This window comes from Macaca thibetana, chromosome 10, assembly GCF_024542745.1.
Source record: "Macaca thibetana thibetana isolate TM-01 chromosome 10, ASM2454274v1, whole genome shotgun sequence".
NCBI classification, from domain to species: Eukaryota; Metazoa; Chordata; class Mammalia; order Primates; family Cercopithecidae; genus Macaca; species Macaca thibetana.
Window position 1 is genome coordinate 70,520,188 of NC_065587.1, and position 24,114 is coordinate 70,544,301.

Genomic DNA, 24,114 nt, shown 5'->3' on the forward strand with positions numbered 1-24,114 from the left:
GCCCAGAAGACATGGCCTGGCCCAGTTCCTATTATATCAGAACCTTAGTCCACATCTCACCGTCTACAATCACACCCTTAGTGATCTCACTCAGTGTCTGGGGTGACTCTGGGCCAGGCGTCTCCCCTGCACTCCAGCCTCATGTCCAGCTACTAACTCCACAGCTCCATCTGTGTTACGCAGGCATGTCACATCTCACCCGTCCAAAATGGAACTCCTGATTGTGCCTCCAAAACCCACCCCTTCTGCAGGATTTTCATATCAGGAAATGCCAACTCTATAATTCTAGTTGCTTAGATCAAATACCTTGGAGTCAGCCCTGATTGTCCTGAGTCATATTCCAACATTCTTGCAGTCCACAAATTCCATTGGCTCTTCCTTCTAAACGTATCCATGCCCTCCATGACCACCCTAGTCTGACCCACTATTGTCTGTCACCTGGGGTAACACAACAGCCTCCTCTTGCCTCTGGCCTGCCTTCTACAACTTGTTCTGAACTCAGCAGAGATGTCCTGTTAAAACCTAAGCTAGAGCTTGCAATCCTCTTGCTCAAAACCCGTCACCCATCACTGCCCTTCTCACTCAAAGGAAAAACAAAGGCTTCCTAAGTCACACAGTCCGACCTCCTCAGTTTCCCCTACAGACCTGCCTCCCCGACCTCACCTCCCTGCACTCTCCCCAGCCCTTCCTCTATTCCAACCACTCAAGGGTGCTCACCGCTCCTGGAAGGAGAACTCCCACCCATGGGCCTTTGCGTCTGCTGTGCCCTCTGCCTGGAGTGCCCCTCCGGCACGGCTCCCTCTCTCACTTGTGTGGGTCTGCAGAGACGCCTTTCCTGGGTACCTCATTAAAAATTACCACCCTCCCCAGTCTCTTTCCCTGCTTTAACTTTCTCTGTAGCACTTAACACCATCTATTGACATGCGGTAGATTTGACTTACTGTTTCTTGTCATCTCCCACACTGGGATGTAAGCTACGTCGAGGGAAGCACCTTCTTCCATCAGATGTATCCCCCTTACCTAGAACACGACGTCTGACGCATAGTAGGTGCTCAGCAAACCTTTGTCAAAAGAACAAAGAAGCACACATAAGAGGACTTCCTGGAGCCATCCCTACTCAGTTCTCACGCCCCCAGCAGCCACCCTCTGAGTGTTCCAAGCCCTCGACTAGTCCCCTCACTTCTTTGATCCTATTCAGGGGAAATCAGCCTCAGGCCCTGTCCAAAAACAGGAGAACTAAGGAGAAACTAGTCATGGAGGAATTAGTCCAAATAGGTGGGGATTTCTTTTTAATTAGAACTATTTTTTTTTCCCTTAATACAAAAGGACTTGTGTCCCAGTTGCTGGCTTTTCTGTCAAAGCTTGTCCAGGCTGAGAGCTGGGGCTCTGTGTTCCCACCAAGGATCTACTGTCAGAATCACTGGGGAGTGGCGTGGGCTTCACAGAAGGAAGGTTCTGGGACAGCGGGCCACATGGCCTCCCTGGGACAGGCACACACCTGGAAACCCCACAAATGGGAAGGACTCCATGTGGGTGACAGGTGAGGCTGGTAACAAGCATGTAGGGTCGCTGTACTGTTCTCTCCACTTTCTGCAGTTTGAGAATTTTCTTTAGAGAGAGAGAAAAAAAGCAATTTTCCCTGAAGTTCTCTTTTCCCAACACATGCCCAGAGGATTTCCCGTAGCCCTCCCTCCCCACTATACCCCACCCCCAACTTCTCTTTTCTCCTTCCCTCTGAGTGGAGGAGAGAGACGTTCTGCTCTGCTTACTAGCTGCCTATTTGCATCTGGGGACACTTACAAACCTTTGATGCCTGTTTGTTCCCCCACTTCCCAAGATTTGCGTCCAGATGGCCTGGTGAGGTGGTGCTGGGCACTGATTGATGCTAAATGCTCCCTGGGTGATCCTGGCACTTGCCAGAGTTGAGCAACTACCTTGTTACCCCAGCCCCAGCCCCGACTCTTTGCCACACTTAGGAACCTCCTGTTAATAGGGTCCAGCCTCCTTAGAAGACAGTTTAACAACATATTTTGTTACCTGAGCCCATCTTTGGGGTCCACCACAGCTGCCTAAGTGACTTGAGGAGATATTTCTTCCAAACCCAGACAAAGCGCCTCATTCACCACCAGCACTCCTAGTGGATGACATCCTCCCCGTTACCTTATGCAACGCGGGTTCACTGTGACCATTTGGAAAGTGCAGAGAAGCACACAGGAGCTGGCCACAGCCCACTTCAAGCCCAGGAATTTGTGAACAGAAAGGAGCCATTGTTTCCAGTCACTTGAAGGGAACAGCTCAAAAACACATTCAAAGGGCCCTGATGATAATGAATATGCTAATATGATTTCCACTGGGCGCCTGTGCTACCTCCAAAAAACCCTTTCTGACCTTCCTCATGGATTCAAAGCTTTCATTGAAGTCGACAGGGGATTTGGGTTAAAATAACATGAAAGTTTTCACTGAAATGGACAAAACTGGGAGTTGTGAATTAAGTGTGAGTTTCACCTTGGTGCTGACACCCCCGACCTTGAAGGGGAAACACACAGATTGTGAATGGACCTTCTGGACCTTCTAGCTGTTGCCTTTGGGTGGGCAGAGCTAGCAAGCACTAAGGGTCCCTTTTGCATGACAAGTGAGCTCTGGAGGCCTGGGTTTAAATCCCAGCTCTGACACTTACTAGCTGGGTGACCTTGAGAATGGCAAATCATTTCTCTGATTGAGCCTCAATTTCTCCATCTGTAAAATGGTTTGGATAATACTTCCCTTGCAGCATTGCTTCCAAGAGTAAATAAGTCTGTATGTGGGAGGGGTTAGGGAAGTGGAAAACATCTTGGAGCTCCTCACCGTCTCACCCAGTCGGAGACCCAGCAAGGGTGTGAACACCTCCAGCCTCCCATATCCCAGACGCTCTTTCCTTCATTCAGCGTATATTTACGAAGCATTTCCTGGGTGCCAGGTACTGTTTTGGGGCTGGGGATTCAGCTGTGAACAAAACAGATGAACTCGGCCTTCAGTGGAGCTGCCATTGTAGTGGGAAGCACAGACATTAAACACATGAATAGGTAAATAAGTAAGTGGGCCGGCCGTGGTGGCTCATGCCTGTAATCCCGCCTGTAATCCTGACACTTTGGGAGGCTGAGGGGGGTGGATCACCTGAGGTCAGCAGTTCGAGACCAGCCTAATCAACATGGTGAAACCCCATCTCTACTAAAAATACAAGGGCGTGGTGGCACATGCCACCAGCTACTCGAGAGGCTGAGGCGTGAGAATCGCCTGAACCTGGGAGGCGGAGGTTGCAGTGAGCTGAGATCACACTACTGCACTCCAGCCTGGTGACAGATCAAGACTCTGTCAGAAGAAGAAGGAGAACGAGAAGGAGAAGGAGAAATAAGTGCTATGGAGAGGAAAAACAAAGTCCTAAATGAAAAGAGCAGAGCTTTAGAATTAGAGCTGAATTCAAATCCCAGCTTGCTCTTTGCTGGCTGTGTAATGCCTGGGAAAGAGATTTTATCTTCCTGACACTCTTCTGCTACATTTTTTTGTGAGACCCACTGATGATTCACCCACCCATTGAACAAATATTTATAGAACTCTGGGCCGGGCACGGTGGCTCATGCCTGTAATCCCAGCCCTTCGGGAGGCTGATGCAGGTGGGTCACTGAGGTCAGGAGTTGGATTCCAGCCTGGCCAACATGGTGAAATCCCATCTCTACTGAAAATAACCAAAAAAAAAAACAAGAAAGAAAGAAAGAAAAGAAAAGAAATAGCTGGGCATGATGGCACGCACCCGTAATCCCAGCTATTCCAGAGGCTGCAACAGGACAATCGCTTGAACCCAGGAGACAGAGGTTGTACTGAGCCGAGATTGTGCCACTGCACTCCAGCTTGGGCAACCGAGCCAGACTCTGTCTCAAAAAAGAAAAAAGGAACTCTGTCCTGTGTCAAGCATTGTTTTGACTGCTGGGGAGGCCACAATGAATGAAACGAAAATCCTTGCCCTTGAAAGTAAAATCTAAAAGAAAGAAACAGACAATTAACAAATATACGTGTATCAGGTGATAAAAAAAAAAAAGCAAGAGAAGGAGGTCAGAATGTGGAGGACATTATTTCAGGGAGTGGTGGTCAGGGAAGGCCTTTCTAGGGAGCTGACAGTTAAGTGAAGCTCTGAAGGATGCTGGGGAGTTAGCCATGTGGGTGTCTGGAGGAAGAACGTTCCCAGTTGGAGGAGACATCAAGGGCAAAGGCCCTGAGGTAGGACAGTGCGTGGCTGTTGGGAGGATTAGGGAATTGGAGGCAAAGTCTAAGATGCACCCAGCATAGCCCCTGGCTCTGAGTGGGGGTTCAATCAATAGCAGTTATTATTTGTACCCATTTTATGAAAAATGCAAGAGAAGTCATTTTCCATTATTATAAAAGTTCTTGAAGTCTTTGTGGATTGATGATTTTTTTATTCCTTTATTCATTTTTCTGAATAAGAACCAGCAAGTCCAACCCCCAAGTCCACCTGCCAGCCCACCTCTGTGCCTCCAGTCTGAATCCAGCAGAAATGTTTGACATGCAGTGGTGCTGGAGGGAGGGGGTGTGTAATTAATGATGGTTATTAAATAATAATGCCAGCATCTTGAAGTTCTTTCCTCTCCACAGCCTCACAAATTAGATGCCTTGGAAATGTTGTGCCCGTCGCCAAGATGCACCTCCATCTGGGGTGTAAGCAACATCTGCTAAACAGCTGCATCTTGTTTAAGAGCTGGTACTTAATTCAATTATTCAGCTCTGATAGGGGCAGGCCGAGCCGAGCAGGAAGGGGCAGGCCCACTCATGGGCATATGCTGCTCTGTGTCTTCCCAAGTTGACCCAAACTCCTCTCCCATCAGCATCCCCACTCACAACTGTTGATTCAACCAACATAGACATCTATACATTTCCAGAACAGGCCATGCTCACTCATGCTACCTCCTTGCTTTCTACTCAAGCTGTGTGCCCCTGCCAGGAACACTCTTCTGCTGCCTGTCCAACTCCTGTGTCCTTCAAAAGGCCCAACTCAAATATCAGCATCTCCTCCAGGACAAAGCATAGGGAATTACCTCCCATGAGCTTTCTCAGTGCTTATGCATTCCTCAACTGGAGCATTCATAACATTACATTGCAATTTTGTGTGCCCTGCTGTTTTGTAAGCCCCTTAGGCTGGGAACCATGTTTATTTCATTCTTGTTCAGCATTGTACCTGACTCCCTATAGACACAATGTGTTTAGTTAATGGATGGATGGATGGGTGGATGGGTGGGTGGGTGGATGGGTGAGTGGGTGGATGGATGGGTGAGTGGGTGGATGGATGGGTGGGTGGATGGGTGGGTGGGTGGATTGATGGATGGATGAATGGGTGGATGGATGGGCAGGTGGGTGAATGGATGGATGGATGAAGAGATAGAAGAATGGAAGAAAAGAGGGAAGAACAAAGTGGTAGACAAACAGATGGACCCACTGCCACCATCTAAATCCAACCACCATCATTTCTCACTGAAACACTGGGGACTCTCACTGGTCTTTCAGTTTCCACTCTTGCCACCAGTAGTCTCTTCTACTCAAAGCACTTAGGAATCTTTTGAATATGGAGTTATATCATGTCACTCCCCTGTTAAAATCTTTCCAGTGGCTTCCATATTCCTAACCCTGACCTCCAAACCCCTATAGGACACAGCCCCTGCTTATCCCTCTGATACCGTCTCCTCTCTGTCCTATGCTCTGAATACTTGGGGAACCTGCCAAGCTCTCTCTCACCTCAGGACCTTTGAATCTGCTCTTCCCCTTTGCCTGGGACTCACTTCCCTGGATTTCTGTCAACCTAGTATCTTCTTAAGTCTTCCAGTCTAGCTCTGATGCCACATCCTCAAAGAGACCCTTCTTTACTGTGCCAGTTAAAATAGCCACCATTGTGATCCTTAAAGGCAAAGGGGCCTGATCCAAACACCAATGCTTTGGCTGCTGAAACCCAACAGGCTCCCCAGAGCGTCATCCTCAGCTGGGGTGGTGACGCAGACCTCCCCCAAGTGCCCACCTACAAGCCTCCCTTCCCTGGGTGCTCACTCCTCCTCTCCATCAACTAAAGATCTTTCATGAATGGGCTTGTCTGGAACTGCCGCAATTAAACTATCAGAGCAACATTGGACCATTTGTTTACTATGGCACTTAGAGCTGGAATGGCTTGTTGTTTTGACTGTTTCTATTTTCAGCTCTATTTCCTAGGGGTAGTGGGGAGAGGGTAGGCAATGAATCCTGTTCTATTCAAGCAAAAAGATGCATCAGTGAAGCCTAGAATTTCAGAGTCACAGAATTCTAGCATCATTGTCATGGAATATGAGAGCAGTGAAAATCTATAATTTTAGTTATAGGTTCCTAGATTCACGAGATTCTAGAATCTTACTCAACGAAATTAGAATCTTAGAGTCAGACAAATTTAGACTCAAAGTCCTAGAGTGATGGACTCTGAGGAGACTCTCACTTTGTCGGCTCCATATCTCTTTCCCAGAAGATCTCTGGGTACCTTATCCACAACGTGCCCCCACACTGACCCACAGCCTGTCACTCTCTATTGTTTTAACTTTTCTTTATGGCACTGATCACCACCTGATATTTGATCTATTTCTCTGCTTATTTGCTTATTGCCTGTCTCCCTCACATGTGAGATTGAGGTCAGGAACTTTGCTTTGTTCACCGTTTAGAACAGTACTCAGAACAACGCCTGGCATGAAGTAAGGGCTAAAAAGAGAAGTGCCCATTCATCCAACAAATATTTATTGCATCCCTACTTCATGTTGGTGCCTCAGAGATGATCTTCTCTCAGGACGGGAAGCAGGTCTCATTTTGCATGCCAAATGCAATTGGCAGTAGATACCCAGAGCACGGTGTTGAAAAGACTTCTTGGGGTTCATCCAAGCTCTGTGGGGAAGGGCAATTGATGAGCAATGTCTGGCATGGACTCAGCCATGGGAAAAAGTGGCCATCTCCGCTCTGGCCTCCAACCCTGCACTGAAAAAAACTGAGGTCCAGAAGAAGATACAGTGGACATGCGTGGGATGCATAGCCAGAGTTAGAACCCCATCTTCAGTCTCCCCTCAGTGTTGGTTCCTGAGCCCAAGCCTCTCTCAAGCACCTGTGTGTGCCCTTCCTTCCCCATCAGCCCTTAGGCTCTCCCTCCCCTGATGCCTTCCTGGGATGAAGGGGCTGCTGGAGTCCCTGGCCCTGAACCCCAGCCTGGGAACCCAATTCTGGAACACTGCCTGAATGCACAAGCCAGTTATTTTTAAAAATCCAAAAAGAAAAGGAAGAAAGAGAAAGCTCACTGCTTCAGTCTCCGCACCAGCCCTGGCTGAGAGAATAGAGACTTGAAAGGAACAAAGGGTTTCCTCAAACACAGCAGATCAAGGGCTTGGCTTATGTGGTAACCGGTAACCGAACACCGCGCTTTGTGACAAATCCTTCAGAAGGCAGCAGCCTCTGTTCCCTCCGCAGCCTTGGCAGGAGGAGGCGGAGGAGTAGGGGACACCCTTCCCCATCACCCCCCAGCCCCAGTTGGGCTGCTTACAATCATGGACTTCGAGAACCCCTGACTGTTAGGACCTCAAAGGCCCTCACAGAGCATGGAGTCCAACCTGCTCTGGGTCAGCCAGGCAGGCAGAAGCCCTGGACAGGCTCAAGGTCACACTTTCGTCCTCCCCGGGTTCTCTTTCAAGGAGGTGGAGACCAGGGAAGTGCACCCAAGCCTCCGTTTCCTCTTGAACCCATCACAGCTGCCTGAAATGCCCTCTTGGAACTCTCCCAGCCACCAAGACTTCCTACTTTTTTTCTCTCCTGTGGATTTCTTCCAAGTTGCCTGTGGGGTATGGTTTGACCCCCAGGTCTCCAGGGGTCAAACCATACCCCTGGAGGGGTACACAGCAGGGGTCTGCTAGTGGACTATGAGATCGCAGAAGGACTGCAGCCCACACTACACTCCAGGTTGGACAATAGCAGCTGACTCAGGTGCTGTGCCAAGCCCTTTACAGCAAGGCCTCCTGTAGGCACCGTAGCCACCCTACAAGGCAGATAGGTATGGTTGTCCCCATTTTCCAGACAAGAAAGCCAAGGCTCCAAAAGACTGAGTAAAGTCCCCAAGGGGGTTGGCAGAGATTGGCAGAGCTGATGCTTGAACTTGGGGTTGCCTGTCTTCTAAACCACACTCCTATTAACTGGTCTGCTCTGCCCCTCCCTCTGTGCATCAAAGGCAGGCAATGCTTCACCCCACTCTCAGGCACTGAGGAAGGCACCAGAGGGGCCGGGCTGGGAACAAGGGGCTTCCCTCCATCAGAGGGCATCGTGCTCACAAGCCACACACTTGCACCTGCATGCAGGCTGCAGAGCCCATCAGGTCTCCTCATCCACCCCTCCGTGTCAGCCTCTCTCCCCTGCCTCCTTCCTGACTTGCAATTTCTCTGGCTCTTTTCTACCCCATCTGTCAATCTGCGTTGTCTCCATTCTGTGGGCCTCTCTCTCTCTTTATCATTTTCTGCCTCTAGCTCTGTCTCGTCCCCAGCCCTCCCCATTACTCTATTCCTATGTCTTCCCTTTTTGTCTCTCTGCATCTGTGTGCTACTTTCTCTCTCCTCAGCGTGCTTCTTCTTTCTCTCTCTTTCTCTCTTCTCCCCACCTCCCCCCGCCCATATTCTGTCTCTCCTTTAATCCTCAGTATCCAGGGTTTCAGTGTCTCCCTGTCTCTTCCCGCAGCTCATCTCTCCCTCTCTATTCTTACGCATCTCTCCCTTTCTCCCTAGCATTATCTCCCTCTCCCTCTTGCTCTCTCTCTGTCTCTGCTCTATCCTCCCTTGCTTTCCCTCCTGCCTCTCTTTCTGGGTGTGTGTGGATGTGTATATGCCTTGTCTCTCTCTTTCCCTCTTTGTCTCTCTCTCTGTCTTTCTCCCTGCCCCTCTCCATCCCTCTGTCACTCTATCTCCTTCTTTTGTCCTTGTCTCTGTCTCTTTCTCCTTCTCTGTCTCTTTCTGTCTTCCTCTCTGTTTTTTGTCTCTCTCTCTGTCCCTCTGTCTCTCTTTCTCTGTCTCTTCATATCTCTCTGTATATCTCTCATCTCTGTATCTCTGTCACTGCCACTGTCTCTGTCTCCCCTTCATCCCTGTCCCTGCTTCTCCCCGTCTCTCTCTGCCTGTCTCTCTAGCCTTCTTCACCTTCCCCTTGCCACCTTTCCTGGAGTAGCTCCTCTGTCACACCCCCACACTGACACACAATATTCCAGCAAATCCCAGCTTAGCTGTAGTGGGGAGCAAGGAGGGATTGGTCAGGGGTATTCCAAAAAGTGGATTTCAGAAGGGGGTGGGGGTTGTTATGTTAAAGGAAACTGCGCCAGCCTCGTCCTTTTCTTCCTCAGAAATGACTGGTTGCTTTCCTGGGAGGCAGAAGAAAAAGTCCCTGAATAGAGATTTGAAGCAGTAAGCTCAGATTCCTTCTTTTTAATATTTATAAAGAGAGAAAGGGGATAATTTCAGGAAGATCATTTCAAGGCGAAAACCCACATATTTTCAATAGAATTATTCCAAAAGCCCCTTTCCGGCTCATTGGAGTGTATAATTTTGTAAGTTAAAGACACCGGGCCTGGTTTCCAAGTTCCCTAAAATGACGCAGCTAAGTAAGAGCCAGAAGGAAGTGAGATGAGAAGAAGAGGGGGAGGGTAGCAGAGGAGAGGGACAAGCTTGTCCCAGGGCTGAGGCCAAAGAGAGAGCAGCAACTGGCATACCTGCCCCGCCTCCCCTCCTTCACCTGTCTTCTCAACAAGCCAGCCAAACTCAGGGCAATACACGCTGTCAAATACCTGTTCCCAATCCTGAGACCTCTCTCCAGGTCCAGACCTATAGAGCCAAGTGCCGGTGCAGGTGGCCCATGGGTTCTTCAGGCAAGGTGTGTTCAGAGCTGTCCCCACCCCCGCCATCTTCCTCCCCAAACCACCTCCATCCTTGACCTCTTTTCAACCACCCCATTGCCCAAGCTGGCATCTGGGAGTCACGCTTGGGTCCTCCCTCACCCCTGCCCCTTCTAGTTAGTTGCCAAGTCCTGTTGATTCTACCCCCTTCATACCTGTGGGATCTCCTTACATCTGCATTTTCACTGCCCAAAGTGGGCCTCCACACCCCTGGCCTAGACCACAGAGAGGCTCCAGCAGGTCTCTGGGCCTCTTGCCTATGTTCAAGCTGATGGAGTGACCTTCACATCGTCCAGCTCTGAGGATGGCCCTCTCTTTCTCAGAAACAGTCATAGCCCCCTGCCCCTGTCACCTCAAGGTGAAGGCCAGTTTCCCCCACCCTGGCATCCGTGATCTAGCTACAACCTCATTTCCTTGTACCCACCATCCCATCACAAGTTCTCCACTGTGGCCAAAATGAGTCACTCTCTTCTGCCTACCCGAAAGGAATAAGAATCATTTTTCGACTTCTAAGCCCTGGCTGTGGCTCCTCTCTTCTCCTGGAATGTCTTGGCCTGTGTTGCTCCCACCCAACCTTAAGGTCCAGCTCAAATGGTCCTCGTGGTCCTCCTGGTCACAGGTTATCTTTCCTTCTCTTTGACCCATGACATTTCACTTTAGACAAGAGGTAGGCTGTGTGGCCTGAGAACAGGTGAGGTCCGTGGCTAAATAAGGAACAGGAAGTGGAGATCACTCTCTGACATCCTCCCAAACCAAATCAAGTGAGATTCTGTGGTTCTGCTGGGTGCCTAAAATTGTCACCAGGGTCCCCAGATAATACTTACTCTTATCACAGTAAATAGAAATGTCATTGCAAAAATCAGTGATTGATTACTCACTGTGAGCCAGGCGCCTTGCTAAGTGCTCTTCACGTGTTATCTCACACAGTTCACAATAACCAGTGTGGTGAGGACTATCATCACCCCAGTGGTACCGATGAGGAAACTGAGACTCAGAGAGGGGGAGTGGCCAGCACAGCATCACTCTGTGAGCCAGAAAGCTCAGGACTCTGACCAGGCCAGCCCAACTATGGAATCCTTGAGTTTAACCTCAAACACACTGAAAATGCTGACATCTGAGTATTAGCAGGAACTGGGTGATGCAGTCCCTGACTCATCTCCCCCAAAGGAGGACCACACGCTGTGAGGCAATGGCCACAGCCCTTCCTTGGGCCCAGCTTCCCCATCTTCTCAAGGTCCAGTTCCTGTCTGAAAAACCTTTCAGAGGCTGGTTCTGAAATCCCAGAGACACAGTTTGTCTTCCTTTTCCTGGGGGAAAGGCTCATCTGGGAGAGGCAGAGCTCAGAACTTCAAAGGAAGCCACAGGGACAAAAATGTCCCTCCTGCCTCTTGTCCCAGCACCAGTCTTGGTTTGACTTGGCCAAGAATGTTCCCTGGTCCACCTCTGAAAGTCTGCAGGGATGCTGCCAGCTGTTCCCACTAAATTCTGCTTCCTCTGACCCCTGCTAAGAACTGACCCTTAATTCCCAGACTGTAGCTTCATCTCTCGCCAGGGCATCTACACCAGCCTCTTCACTGGTCTCCCTGCTCCCACTCTAGGCCTTACCTGCAATGCAGCCTTGTCATTTTAAACAAAAATCACAAGGTCTCTTTAGTTCTTAAAGCCCTCCGTGGGCTCTCATCACAGAATACAGGTCGAGCTACTCATCCCAGCCCCCAGGCCCTGTGTGCTCTGATCCCCAGGCCTCCCTGGGCTCTGGCCACACCATCCTTCCAATAGGGCCTAGAACAAACCAGGTTCCTCTTCACCTCAAGGTCTTTGCTTTTGTGCTTTCCTGAATTGCTTTCCTGGCTTTTTCCTTCCTCTCTTTCAGTTCAAAAATCATACCTTCCCCAAGGCCTTTTCTGATCCCAATTATCCCTGCTACCTTCCTCCCTGCAGACATTCACACCAGTGATGCTGTTCATTTCCCTGTAATGTGCAGTTAGATATTTGAGTGCTTCTAATGTACCGTCCACTGGAGGAGTGACAGCTGCAAAATTGCAGACTAGGAAGCTGCAAGCTGTCATTCACCCCATGGAAGCATCAAGAAAACAACCAGAGACTGGCTTAGAACTAATATAGGAGCTCTGGAAAACAGTCAAAGGTTTACAGCATCCAGGTGAACACCTAATCAAGAAAAAGCCACCTTCAAACAGTAGAAAAAGTTTTGTGGCATTTTTACTCCCTTTGGCTAATCCCCTCCCTGGCAGAGCAGCCCATTTCCCTCCCTTGAGCCAGAGGGAGCAAGCCTGCCTTACTGGCAACACTCTGGTCTGAGGCCTGCCTGGAGGACAGCTCTCTGTTTTATCTAACTAAAATATCAGGTAGAGGGAAGCTAAGGGCACTGTTGGTGGAAGCTGCAGGGAGACTATAGACCCATAGATGACTGGGGTAAGAGATTGTGGGTGGACACACACAATAGACCATCTGTGGCCCTAAGGAGAAGCTGAGTGCTGGGGTAAGATTCTTTGAAAAAGTAAGACATTCAAAAGCAGCTGTACATATGGAAGAATTGAGTAAGCCACATTTAGGAGCAGGCAAGATTCATTCTCAGAAAAGACCTGAGAAGACCTGAAGCTTTCAACTTGGTGAAGGACTGTGTAACACAAAGCCAGTTTGCAAAGCCTGGGAGAGGAAGCTGTTTTTTCACATGTCCAGTTTTCAACAACAACAACAAAACATAACATAGAAGTAGAAACCATGGCTCATTCAAAGAAATAAAATAAACTGATGGGAACTATCCCTAAGGAAGCCCAGACATTGGACTTACTAGATAAAGACTTTGAAACAACCGTCTCAAAAATGCTCAAAGAGCTAAAGAAAACCACGGAAAAATAACTAAAGGAAATCAGAAAAATGATATGTGAACCAAATTATAATATCAACAAAGAGATAGAAATTATAAAAAGGAACCAAATATAAATTATGGAGCTGAAAAATACAGTAACCGAAATGAAAAATTCACTAGAAGAGTTCAACAGTACATTGAGAGAAAACAAATAACAAAATTGCAAAAGTAAGTTCCTAATTACCAGTAATTAGTTTAAATGTAAATGGATTAAACTAACTAGTCAAAAGGCATAAATTGACAGGATGAATTTTTTTAAATATCCAACTATATGTTGTCTACAAAAGACTCATTTTAGATATACATAGATCGAATGTGAAAACGAAAAAATATATTGCATACAAACAGTAATCAAACAAGATCTGAGATGGCTATCCTAATGCCACACAAAATAGACTTTAAGTCAAATATGTTTACAAGAGGCAAAGAACATTATATACTGACAAAAGTGTCAATTCATCAATAAGATATAACAATTACATACATATATGCACCAAATAGCAGAGTTCTAATGTATTATTCACCCTACTCCCCAAATGTTATTCCATGAGAGCAAGAACTGGATCTGGCTTGCTCACTGCTTTGCTCTCACACCAGCCATTTATTACTAACACACATTTGCTCAATTTCCACTATCCCCACTAGGTAACCACAGTGAAAGTGGACAGGTAGGGTCTGGGAATTGTCACCAAGCTTCAGGCAGGAGCTTGAATCTTGAAGCTTCAGACAGGAGCTTGAACCTGACCATCTTCAGCTATCCCAGCTGTCGCCTCCAAAAATTTGACATCTTTTCCTTGCCATCCATGGTCCAACCGTGAAGATAGGAGTGAAGGTGCTTAGAAATTGTGATCAACTCTAGTCTCCCCAGCCAAGCACTTCAGGGCTTGTGGCTGCATATCAGGGAATCCAGGGGACCAAGGGAGGTGGGTAGGTACACCATTGGAGTTGTTCAGGCCAGTGTTACCCATGAGCACCCTGAAGCCCAGAGAGGGCAGGGAACCAGCTGAAAGTCACACAACAAGCTAATGGCAGAGCTACTGACTGCTCACCACCTCCTGTTTCTTTAAGTTGCCTTGGCAACTGCCTCAGGGACTGCCCATAGCATGCAATTTCTCTAAGTTATCTCTTCCGCCCCTCCATTTCCCCTTTCATTTCTCCTTTTGTTCATGTTATTTTTTGTTCTCCATCCCTATACCACACCAGGTCTCTCATGGCCTTTCCTGGATTTATGAGTTAGACCATCTCATTTGACCCCCACAATGACCCTGTGAAAGAAGTACCTTTTAAAGCCCCATTTTCCAGATGAGATAACTGAATCTCTGAGATAGAAAGAGGTCAGCCAGTGATGCCATGTGGGCCTAGAACCCTGCCCAGCCTCTTTACTCCAGGTTTCAAGGCCTTCTCTGCCCTCAAAAGTATCAAGAGATTTATTTAAGCAAAAAACATCATGTTCACTATGAGCTTCTTAAGGAAGCCTTCTTCCAATCACCAAGACCCCTGGCTGTCTTTCTCCTGTGGATTTCCCCTTTCATTTCAGAATGACCACGATGTATGAATGTTACCCTCCAAGCTGTAGCATGCAGGAAGGCTGGGGCCCAGACCTCAAGCTGAAGGCATTAGGGTGGGTGTGGGGTGTGCCCAGTTCTAGACAACTTCAACCTCAACAAGCTCAGTGCATTTGCCACTTGATAAGTGCTGAGCTGAATGGTTTGCAGGTGTTACCTCAAGTTCATGCTCATCATGCTTAATAAGGTCAAAACCCTTACTTCATTTTGCAGTGGAAGACACAGGTTCAGAAGGGGAAGTGGGTTGTACAAGAGCACTGACAGTCTGCTGGACCTTGCTCTTAACCCCTTGTCTTGGATCATGGACCACAGGGTCTATGGGTGGTGGTGCATGCAAGCCCTGAAGATGTACAGAAGGATTTTTCCAGGTTGCCTTGGCATCACTTGTTTTTTCTTCTAGGGAGTGAGGGGCAGGGAGAGTTGAGGTGGGAAAGCCCAAGATATTTTTGCTGAAACCACCTGTTCCAGGCCTACTTCTGAGGTGCCCTGATACACATAGGGGAGGGGGAAAACAGAAGTGGTCGAGGGTCCAGTCCAAGTCAAGGGGCAAAGACGAGGGGCTCAGAACTCAGCATTCGGCCCATCAGTCAGGAATAGCAGCCTAAAACTGTGGTCAGCCAGGGGGTCTGGAGAAGGCTGGGTGGGATGGATGGGCAATGTTTCTAGAAGGAAGAAGGAGACTCTGGTTCACCCCCAGTGTGCAGGATGGAGTCATTGTGCCTTTAGGGAAGAGTGAGCAGCTGGCTGGAGGTCTATACTCCTGCCTGCTTGGTCTGGAGTTTCTCTCACCCTGGTCACTTGATCCTCTTACTTTTCCTGTCAGTGAGGAAGCTGTTTACTCCCAGAAAGTCATTCATTCCCTGATAAGATCAATCTCATTGTTAAGCAGAATTTTCACTTCCTGCCCGGGAGTTGGCGTAGGGTGAATGTCCAGCATTCAGAGCCCCATAACAGTCGGCATGAGAGAGGCCCTAGAGGCCACACTGCCCAACAGCTCCTGATGTAAAAATGGGGAAACTGAGGTCCAGAGAGAGGAAGAGCAGGGGAAGGCTCAGTGTCAGTACTGAGCCCAAATCCAGGCCCTGCCACCCCTACTCCACCCTTCCTAGGTCAGGCAGTGTTCTGCATCCCATCAAAGCACCCCACAATTTCACGTGCTCCCTTTTGATTTTAAGATTCAATGTGCAATTCTAAGAAAACTTGCTAAGAAAACATTTCAACACAATATAATATTTTAACGTAACACTAATATACTATTATAACGTTGCATTCAAATATAATGTTCTAACACAGATTAATATTCTAATTCAACATTTCAGCACAATTCTAACCAATATTCTAATCCCACACTCTGGAGCAACATACCATTCTAACACATAACATTACATAATGTCCTAATGCAATATTATAAGACATTGTACCACAACATTCCAATCTAGGCTGCTAACGCAATATGACATTTCTGTATTATTTGAATGCAATTCTAATACAACACTCTAAAATAACTTTCTAAGTTATTACTCTAATATTAAGAATTCTGGAATTTTCACCCTCTGGAATGTCCATTGGACAAGGTGATGTCGTGCCAGTTTGTGATTCGTGAGGCCAGAGCCCTTCCTAGTTCCAGGGCCCCCCGGGACCAGGTCAGGCAGGTCCAGCTGTCTAACCTTGTAGAGGGAGGGCAGGTCCTTCCCAAGGCACAGGGCAGGGACTCCTTGACCTGTGGTAGCTACCTGTCTCCTCCAAGCCACATGCTTCTGTGGGCTCTGGGCTTGGGGTAAGGGAGAAGGAGGAAGAGGCCACCCATTCTGGGCTCACTTTGAGCCTGCTGGGACAGGCAAGAATGATCCCAATATTCAGACCAGGCACTTCTTGCCAGTTTCTATTTGGGTTACTAGCGCTAAGAAAAAGAAGATAGTCAGGTCCTGAGGCAGCGCTAACTCCTTCAGGCCTGGGGGAACCACAGGACTCCTCTCAACCTTGCCTCCTTTTGTTCTCTCCCTCCCCACCCATCTGCAGCCTTCCAGCCACACCAGCTGCCTTGCTGTTCACCACATTCACCATTTCCCATCCCTGGGCCTTCATGCTTGCTGTTTCCCTGTGTCTGGACTGCTTTCCCCCAGGTTTCCAATGATCCATCTCCTCGCTTTCTTTGCCCCACTCCCTGCTGCAGTATCCCCCCACCCCAAGGGGCCCTCTAGGGTAGGGCCATCTTAAACAGCAACCCTATCACGCTGGTCCCTCTTCCTGGTATAGATTTCCTTCACCGTATGCACGTATCATGGTCTGTGCATTTTGGTGATTTGTTCGTTTGTCTCCTTTCCCCAAAACCATGGCTCTCCATGCTGTTAGGCTCTGGGATCACCTGGTTGGCTATTTAAAATCCCAGTGCCCCATTGCAGAGCCTGGTGCGGCAATGGCTCACACCTGTAACAGCAGAACTTTAGGAGGCTGAGGCAGATGAATCGCTTGAGTCCAGGAGTTTGAAACCATCCTGGACAACGTGGCGAAACCCTGTCTCTACAAAAGATAAAAATTAGCCAGGCATGATGGCGTGTCCCTGTCGTCCCAGCTACTCAGGAGGCTGAGGTGGGAGGATCGCTTGAGCCTGGGAGGTCGAGGCTGCAGTGAGCCAAGATAGGGCCAATGCAGTCACTCCAGCCTGGGCAACAAATGGAGACCCTGTCTAAGAAGAAGAAGAAGAAGAAGAAGAAGAAGAAGAAGAGGAAGAGGATGAGCAAGAGGAAGAAGAAGAGGAGGAGGAGGGGGAGGGGGAGGGGGAGGGGAGAAGAAAGAGGAGGAGAAGGAGAAGAAGATGGAGAAGAAGAAAATGCCCCATTGCAGACCAACTGAGTCAAGATAGCTGGGGTGAGGCCCAGGCATCGATAATTTTTAAGGCTCCCCAAGTGATCCCCATGTGGCGAAAGCTGAGAGCCCCTGAGCTAGAATGTTGGCTCCCTGAGGCCAGGACCTCTTCTATCTCACTTAGCCCTATCTGGCATCAGTGTCTGATGAAGAGTAGGTCCTCCACAAATATCTGTTGAATGAAAAAACCATTCAACAAAATATTTCCATTTAAACATTTTTCCACATAGCAAAAATTTTAAGCACAGAAGAGTTCCAGTGAAAGGTGAGCTTCCTCCTTTCCTAGGCTAAGTTGTCTTAAAAAGTCAAGCAGCATTGACCTGGCGGGGAGCGGGGAGGGGAGGAAAAGGGCATTCCCTGCAGAGGGCACAGCCAGTGCAATGACCTGGGGGTATGACTACGTCAGTATCTGACCCTCTCAAGTTTTTACACCTTGGAGATTCTCTCTCTCACCATCTTCCTCAGGATCTATCAGCCTGGGCCGCACATAACCTTACCAGGTGCCCTTCCAGAATGCCCACATCCCTGGAAATTCAGATTCTCTAAATTTCCTTCAAGCCTCAGTTTCCTCTTCAGTCCATGGGGATGATTATCCCGCCTCCACAGGTAGGGGTAGTTTTCTGAGCATCAAATGAGATAGTAGATACGAAGTGGTAAACTGTAAAGAGCGGTGCACTTGGCAGTTGTGTGCCCTCTCTGTGCCAGGCATGTGCCCTGTTCCTTAGAGATGCCATTTTGTTGAACCTATACCACAGCTGGAGGTGAACTATTATTGTACTATTGTGCAGACTGGGAAACAGAGGCTCAGAGAAGTGGGGTGACTTGCCCAAGGTCACCCAACCTGGAACCAAAGCCAAGTTTTTTTCATCTCCAAAGGCCACAGAAATAGCAGATTTAAGGACTCTCAGCCCCCAAGTACCAGGTCTGTTAGGTTTGAGGATTCCCAGCCCCAAGAGCACCGGTGGCCAGGACAGGGCAGACAGTCTGGTTTCACAATTTATTTCACCCCCACCCAACTGTTTGCCAAAGGGAGGGGTGGGGCGGCCAGTGGCTGGGAGCCTGGGCCGCCCAGTCACAGGGTAGACTTGTCTGCCTGCCAGCCAATCCAGGCTGCCGGAGCTGGCGTTGGAAAGGCCCTGGCCCCATCTTGCCGGGACACTCTATCTTTGTCCCTGAACACAAAAGGGGCCTTGTCTTGGCCCAGCAGTGCTGATTCCACATGCTCCTGACTGCCCCAGCCCCTCTGCCACGAGAAAGGCCCACTTTGTCGAGTCAAAAGACTAACTTGTTTCTTTTTCACCAAAACGTGTTGACTGACCTGGTTGATTTATCTTGGGAAAGTGGTGAATGAGGGAGGGGAGAGAGGTGACAGAGACAGGCACAGTCCAGAAGGCCGTGTATCCTGGCCTGACTTGGAGGTGGGCACCCAGCCCTTACCTGGGACAGAGGGATAGCCACATCCTGAATGTAATTTCAGGGGATTAGTACAGTCCTCCAACCTCATTAGTAGCAGAGATTTCACCATTAGGTATTCATTTCTTTGGCTTTACCCTTTGAAGGCAGCTAAAAATAATAACTCCCTTTGAATGGGAATGCCCTATTGTCACAAGTGAGTGAGAATTAGTTTTTCTGAGAGGTGAGTCAGAAGAGAACAGGCAGCAGGTGGGGGGGAGGGGGGCGGGAGGGCAGGCACCAGGAGCCCAGAAGGGGAGCTAGGAGAATAAGGAGGGACTACTCACAGAGCAAGTGAGATTACCTGAGGGAGGAAACAAAAGCAGACTTCCCTTTGGTAATTTTTCCTCAAGATCAGGCCTTCTCCCTCCACATCCAGCAACACCATTGCTTAGTCTTCTTCCTTCCTTCCTTCCTTCCTTCCTTCCTTCCTTCCTTCCTTCCTTCCTTCCCTTCCTTCCTTTCCTTCCCTTCCTTTACTTCCTGCCTGCCTTCCTTCCCTCCCTCCCTCCTTCCTTCCTTCCCCTCTCCCTCTTTCCCTCCATCTCTCTTTCTTCCCTCTTTCCCTCCTTCCTCCCTCTCTTCCTCCCTCCTTCCTCCCTGCCTTTCTCCTTTCTTTCCTTTCTTTCTTCCTTCTTTCTTCTTTACTCCATTCAAGAAATATTTCTGGCCAGGCACAGTGGCTCATGCCTGTAATTTCAGCACTTTGGGAGGCCAAGGCAAGAGGATCACTTGAGCCCAGGAGTGCAAGACCAGCCTGAGCAACATTGCGAGACCCTGTCTCAACAAAAAAAATAACAATTTTTAAAAAGCGAGGGGCAGTGGCGTGCACCTGTAGTCCCAGCTACTTAGGAGGCTGAAGCATAAGGATCCTTTGAGCCCAGGAGTTTGAGGCTGCAGTGAGCTATGATTGCACCACTGCACTCCAGGCTGGCTGACAATGCAAGACCTTGTCTAAAACAAAATAAAATATACAGTAATAAAATAAAATATATTTACAATGTAATAATAAACAAAAAAGAGAAAATATGATCCCCACACTACGCTGTTAAAAGAGTGAGAGGAATATTTATTGAGTACATACTCTGTGCCAAGGACTCTTTTAGGCACTGAGGCCATAATGGAATCTCAGAGGCCTATCTTCAGGGAGTGTCCACTCTTCCTGGAGCTCTAGGCAATAAACAATTAAGTGCATGACTAGCGAACATTCTGGCGGAGGTATGTGCTGTGAGGGCATGATGGGGCAGGGTGGTGGGGCAGAACACCTGGGGTGCGGTGGAAGGACTGGGTTGGCTGGGCTCCCTGAGAAGGGGATCGTGCTGAGACAGGAGGGGTGGAAGGGACCAGCCATGGGGATGCTAAGTACAAGTGTTGTAGGCAGAGGGAACAGTACCTACAAGGGCTCCAGGGCAGGGCCAGGGTGGAGCCTACCAGATACGCTGAGGCCAATGGGATTGGATTCCCGCCAAGTGTGTGGAGGGGCGACAGCAAGAGGAGTGGTTCAGAGTGGCAGGGGCTGGACCCATAAGGCCTGGCGGTTCCTGGTCATATCTCAGGTTTTTATTCTGAATAAGATGGGAAACTATAGGAGTGTGCAAGAAGGTAACACAATCTAATTTTTACTTTTAAAAAGGCCCCGCCTGGCTGCTGTGTGGAAAATGGACTGGATGGAGGAGGCTACTTCAGCCATCCAGGTGAAGCTGTCAGCAGCTAGGCCACAGGCGTGACAGTGGAGCAGGGGAGAGTGGGCAGAGTTGAGATCTGTTTTTTAGAGCCAGGACCCAGAATGAATGAATGAATGAATGAATGAATGAATGAGCCCCTGAGGGAGAAAATTTAGGCTCTAGTTCCTGCAATGCCACTGAGTTTCAGTGTGACCCTGGGCAGATCCCTTCCCCTCTCTGGGCCTCAGTTTCCCCATCTGTAATGCAAGGCACAAGGAGCCTGGGACAGCTGATGCCAAGGTCTCCTGCAGCATTCCTGAGCCTCTGATGCTCGCAGGGGCGGAGGCCGTGATCCAGTTACTAATCCAGTCAGGCCTGGCTCATCCAAGGGCAGCTGCAGAAACCTGGGGGTGACGCGTTGACTCACACGTGATCCCTCTGCTATCAGCAGAAACTGGGACAGCCAGGGGCCTGAGACTCACCCGCAGGCTGGGAAAGGTTGGCAGGATGCCTCTACGCAGCTGGGGAAGGGAGCAGGCTGCCAGCACTGGGCTTCCTGAGCCCCTCTGGGGACTGATGTGACAGCCACTGCAGCCACTGCAGCCACCATACCTTCCCATTTGGCCCAAGCTTGGCATGGGCCTGTGCCCAACCTCTGTAGGCTACCAGGAGGCACTCACAGGAGCACAGGACCCACTGTGTGCCCACTCCGTCTTCTGTGTGCCAGGCACTTGATGAAGTAGACATTATTACTCCCATCTTACTGATGGGGAAACCGAGGCACAGAAAGTTGTAGGTGGCCGAGCCAGGAGAATTTTACTACGTTTGACTAGTTCTTTCCATTGTTCTGCTCTGCCTCCCCAGTATGAAGCAGACGGGTGTGAAAGAGAAAGGAAGAGAAGCTAAATATGTTTTAATAAATATAGAAACTCACACCCTCGTGTTTTACCAGGGCCGACGACTTTCAAACAAAAGCTTCTTCTTTTTGCAGCCTTTTTGCAATGTGGCTAAGCCGCTTGGCCATTGTTCACAGATCTTTTACTGCTCATTTATTCATTGGCAATTGCAGCAAATATTTATCAAGAGTCTTCTACACGCCAGAGACTACATGAGGCTCTGAGGAGGGAGACACGATGATTAGCAAAAAGTGACTTCATATCTACACTCACCGGCTTATATTGTATAGAGGGTGAGAGAGATATTAACAAAAAATTTGGAAACTCTACAGTCATTTTAAATTCTGCTTTGAGTAAGCTCCTTCCTTCTCTGAGCTTCAGTTTCCTCATTATAAAATGGGATGGTTAGAGTTCCTCCCTCATGGGGTTGAAGTAAACAATTGATGAGATATTGCCTGGCCCACAACATGTGCTCATTAAATACTAGTTGTTGCTGTTATCAATTCCTGTGTATAACATAACTTCAGTAGCCTAGTAGGTAATAACCGTGTTAGGATGGTCCACTGAAAAGCAGATGTCAAGATTGAATTCAACATACAAGAGATTTATTGAGAGAGGGAGCAGGAGAAGGCAGGTCTGGCACCTGGGAAAGGAGAGGGAAAAGGAAGGCAGATTGTGTAGGAAGAGTCTTGAACCGCAGTACAATTCAAAAAAGGTTAAGCCATGCCAATGGAGAGTCCTTGAGCCAAAGTCACTTACTGGAAGAGTTCTGCATCTCTCTAGAGTGGGCCCGCCTTTAGTATTCCTGCCATGCTCGGTAGTTGGCTGAGAGCAGCCCACAGGAAATGTGGGCTCAGCATAGACACGGCAGCACATCCCAAGGGGCAGCAGCTGGGGCCGTCAGTCAATCATGCTCCCCACGGCAGGAGATCTGAGCAGTGCACGTTCACGGCTGCCGCGGTAACCAGACTTGGCCCTGGAGCCAGAGAGTTCCGAAACCCTGCACAGCCCGTCAAAACGAGTTCATGCAGCGTCCTGTGCCCTCAGTGTGATAAATTAACCAGCCAGGGCATCTATGGGGAGAATACTTGGCCAGCATCAAGAGGTGCACATCTTGGTCAAGTTTTAGATTGTGCAAGGTGGAAAATATGATGGAATTCAGACCACTGGGGGCCCACTTGGACCAGGCACTGCTGACGCCAAGAAGCGAGGAGTTGGAACTACAGTTCTAACAGTAAGGCACATCCAAAAATCTACTCAGGAGATAGCTGCCAAGAGCCTGTGCTGTTCAGAGGCAATGAACTTTCCCCCGAGGAAAGGGGAAAGGGGCTTCAGCACCATGCAAGGAACCGTGCTGGGGCGCTGGACCCCAATCCCCCACTGGAAGGTGTTTGGGTTTCTGTGGAATCTTCTCGACTCAGTGTGGGAAGGGAACTTCTCACCCATCCAGTCCAACCCTCTCATTACACAGATAGGGAAAGCGAGACCCGAATGAGAACAGGAGCTGCACAAAGTCCCCTAAGAGCCACTGGCTGAATTGAGGCTCCAGCCAGGATTCCCAGCACCCGGGCCAGGGCTGGGCCCTCTGTGGGCAACCCTGCCAGCACCTGTGAAGGGACTACTACAGGGAAGCGGGAGGAGGGCAAAAAAGAGACTGATTTCCAGAGAGGGAGGTGGGGCTCGGAGGGGAGAAAAGGATGGGGAGACTCAGAAAGGAGGCTGAGGTCTGAGAGGGGCATGAGAGCTTGGAGAGCATACGGGAGCACTGACAGAGGGACAGGGGCTCGGAGACGTATGTTCAAGGGTTGGGCTCAGGCTCTGAGGGCCTACAGTGCCCTAGGCAGCCCGGCAACTCTGGAAGGCAGCAGCTTCCTCTCCTCTTGGCATTTCACACCCCTGCATGGCCACCCGGAGCGGGAGGGACCGACACTCTCAGGCATTAGTCAGCTCGTGGTGGTTAAAAAAAGAAAGCTCGATGGCACTTGTGAGGAACGTCTCTTCCAGCTTTGAGCACCAATGGGCTGCCACCTCCCCGCTGCACCACTGGGCAAGGATAGAGGAATCCGGAACAGGGCAGAGGGCCCAGAATCTGGGACCCCTACCCCAACGAGGGCTTCCTCCCAGCTCCCACCTCATGATGATGACAATAATAAGGTCAGCAACACCATTAGTAGTAGTGTTTGTAATGTAGTGTAGTAGTAGTGTTGGCACATGCTTGCCACCGGCCCAGGCATGTGAGGAGGGCACTGACCCTGAACTTGCCGTGGGTCCATTCACATCCAGATGCGCTCTCTCTGGGACCATGTATAGGCCATCCCCTGCAACAAACTGGTCTGAAAGTGACCCATGTGCAGGGGCAAGCTACAAGGGGGCTCAGAGGGCTCCCACTTCAGCCACCACCTCCTTCACAGATAGTAACACTGAGGCTCTTGGAGGGCAGCAACCATCCAATATCATGTGGCAAGTTGCCCAGGTTTCTGTCCCCAGCCCAGGGGTAATTCCAGTAAGCCAACTGGTCAGGCACCCAGGTTCAAATGTGGGCTTTGCATTGCTTGCTGTGTGACCTTGGGCAAGTGGCACCGCCTATCTGTGCTTCATCTAAAAATAGGGATAAAAATACCTACCTCGAGTGAGGATTAGAACATAAGGCAGGCATCCAGAATCTCTTTTTGACTGCTGTATGCATGGTCAAAAGAGCTTAAACAGCTTAAAAAGCCTGACCCCCAACAAAAGTGTGACCACTGATGGTTAACATGAGTGAGTGCTGTTTCTGCCTGGCACATGTGAAGATTCGTGTAGTCCTCAACAATCCCACAAA

At 49.2% G+C, this 24,114-nt stretch overlaps 1 protein-coding gene across 4 annotated transcripts in view; it reads right to left on the bottom strand.

Moving 5' to 3' along the window:
* The window catches only part of LOC126929096 (tyrosine-protein phosphatase non-receptor type substrate 1-like), a 56,571-nt gene extending 45,637 nt beyond the window's left edge, over positions 1 to 10,934 (bottom strand). For 2 of the 4 annotated variants that reach the window (XM_050745181.1, XM_050745186.1), the window contains exons 1-2: positions 1,499 to 1,706; positions 942 to 1,061 (exon numbers count right to left, since the gene is read on the bottom strand). The gene's annotated coding sequence lies outside the window, so the exon portion shown is untranslated. Of the gene's footprint in view, positions 1 to 941; positions 1,062 to 1,498; positions 1,707 to 2,037; positions 2,132 to 10,842 lie in introns of those variants that run through there. The other 2 variants (XM_050745183.1, XM_050745184.1) reach the window with 2 other exon arrangements.
* Between the last annotated feature and the right edge of the window lie 13,180 nt (positions 10,935 to 24,114).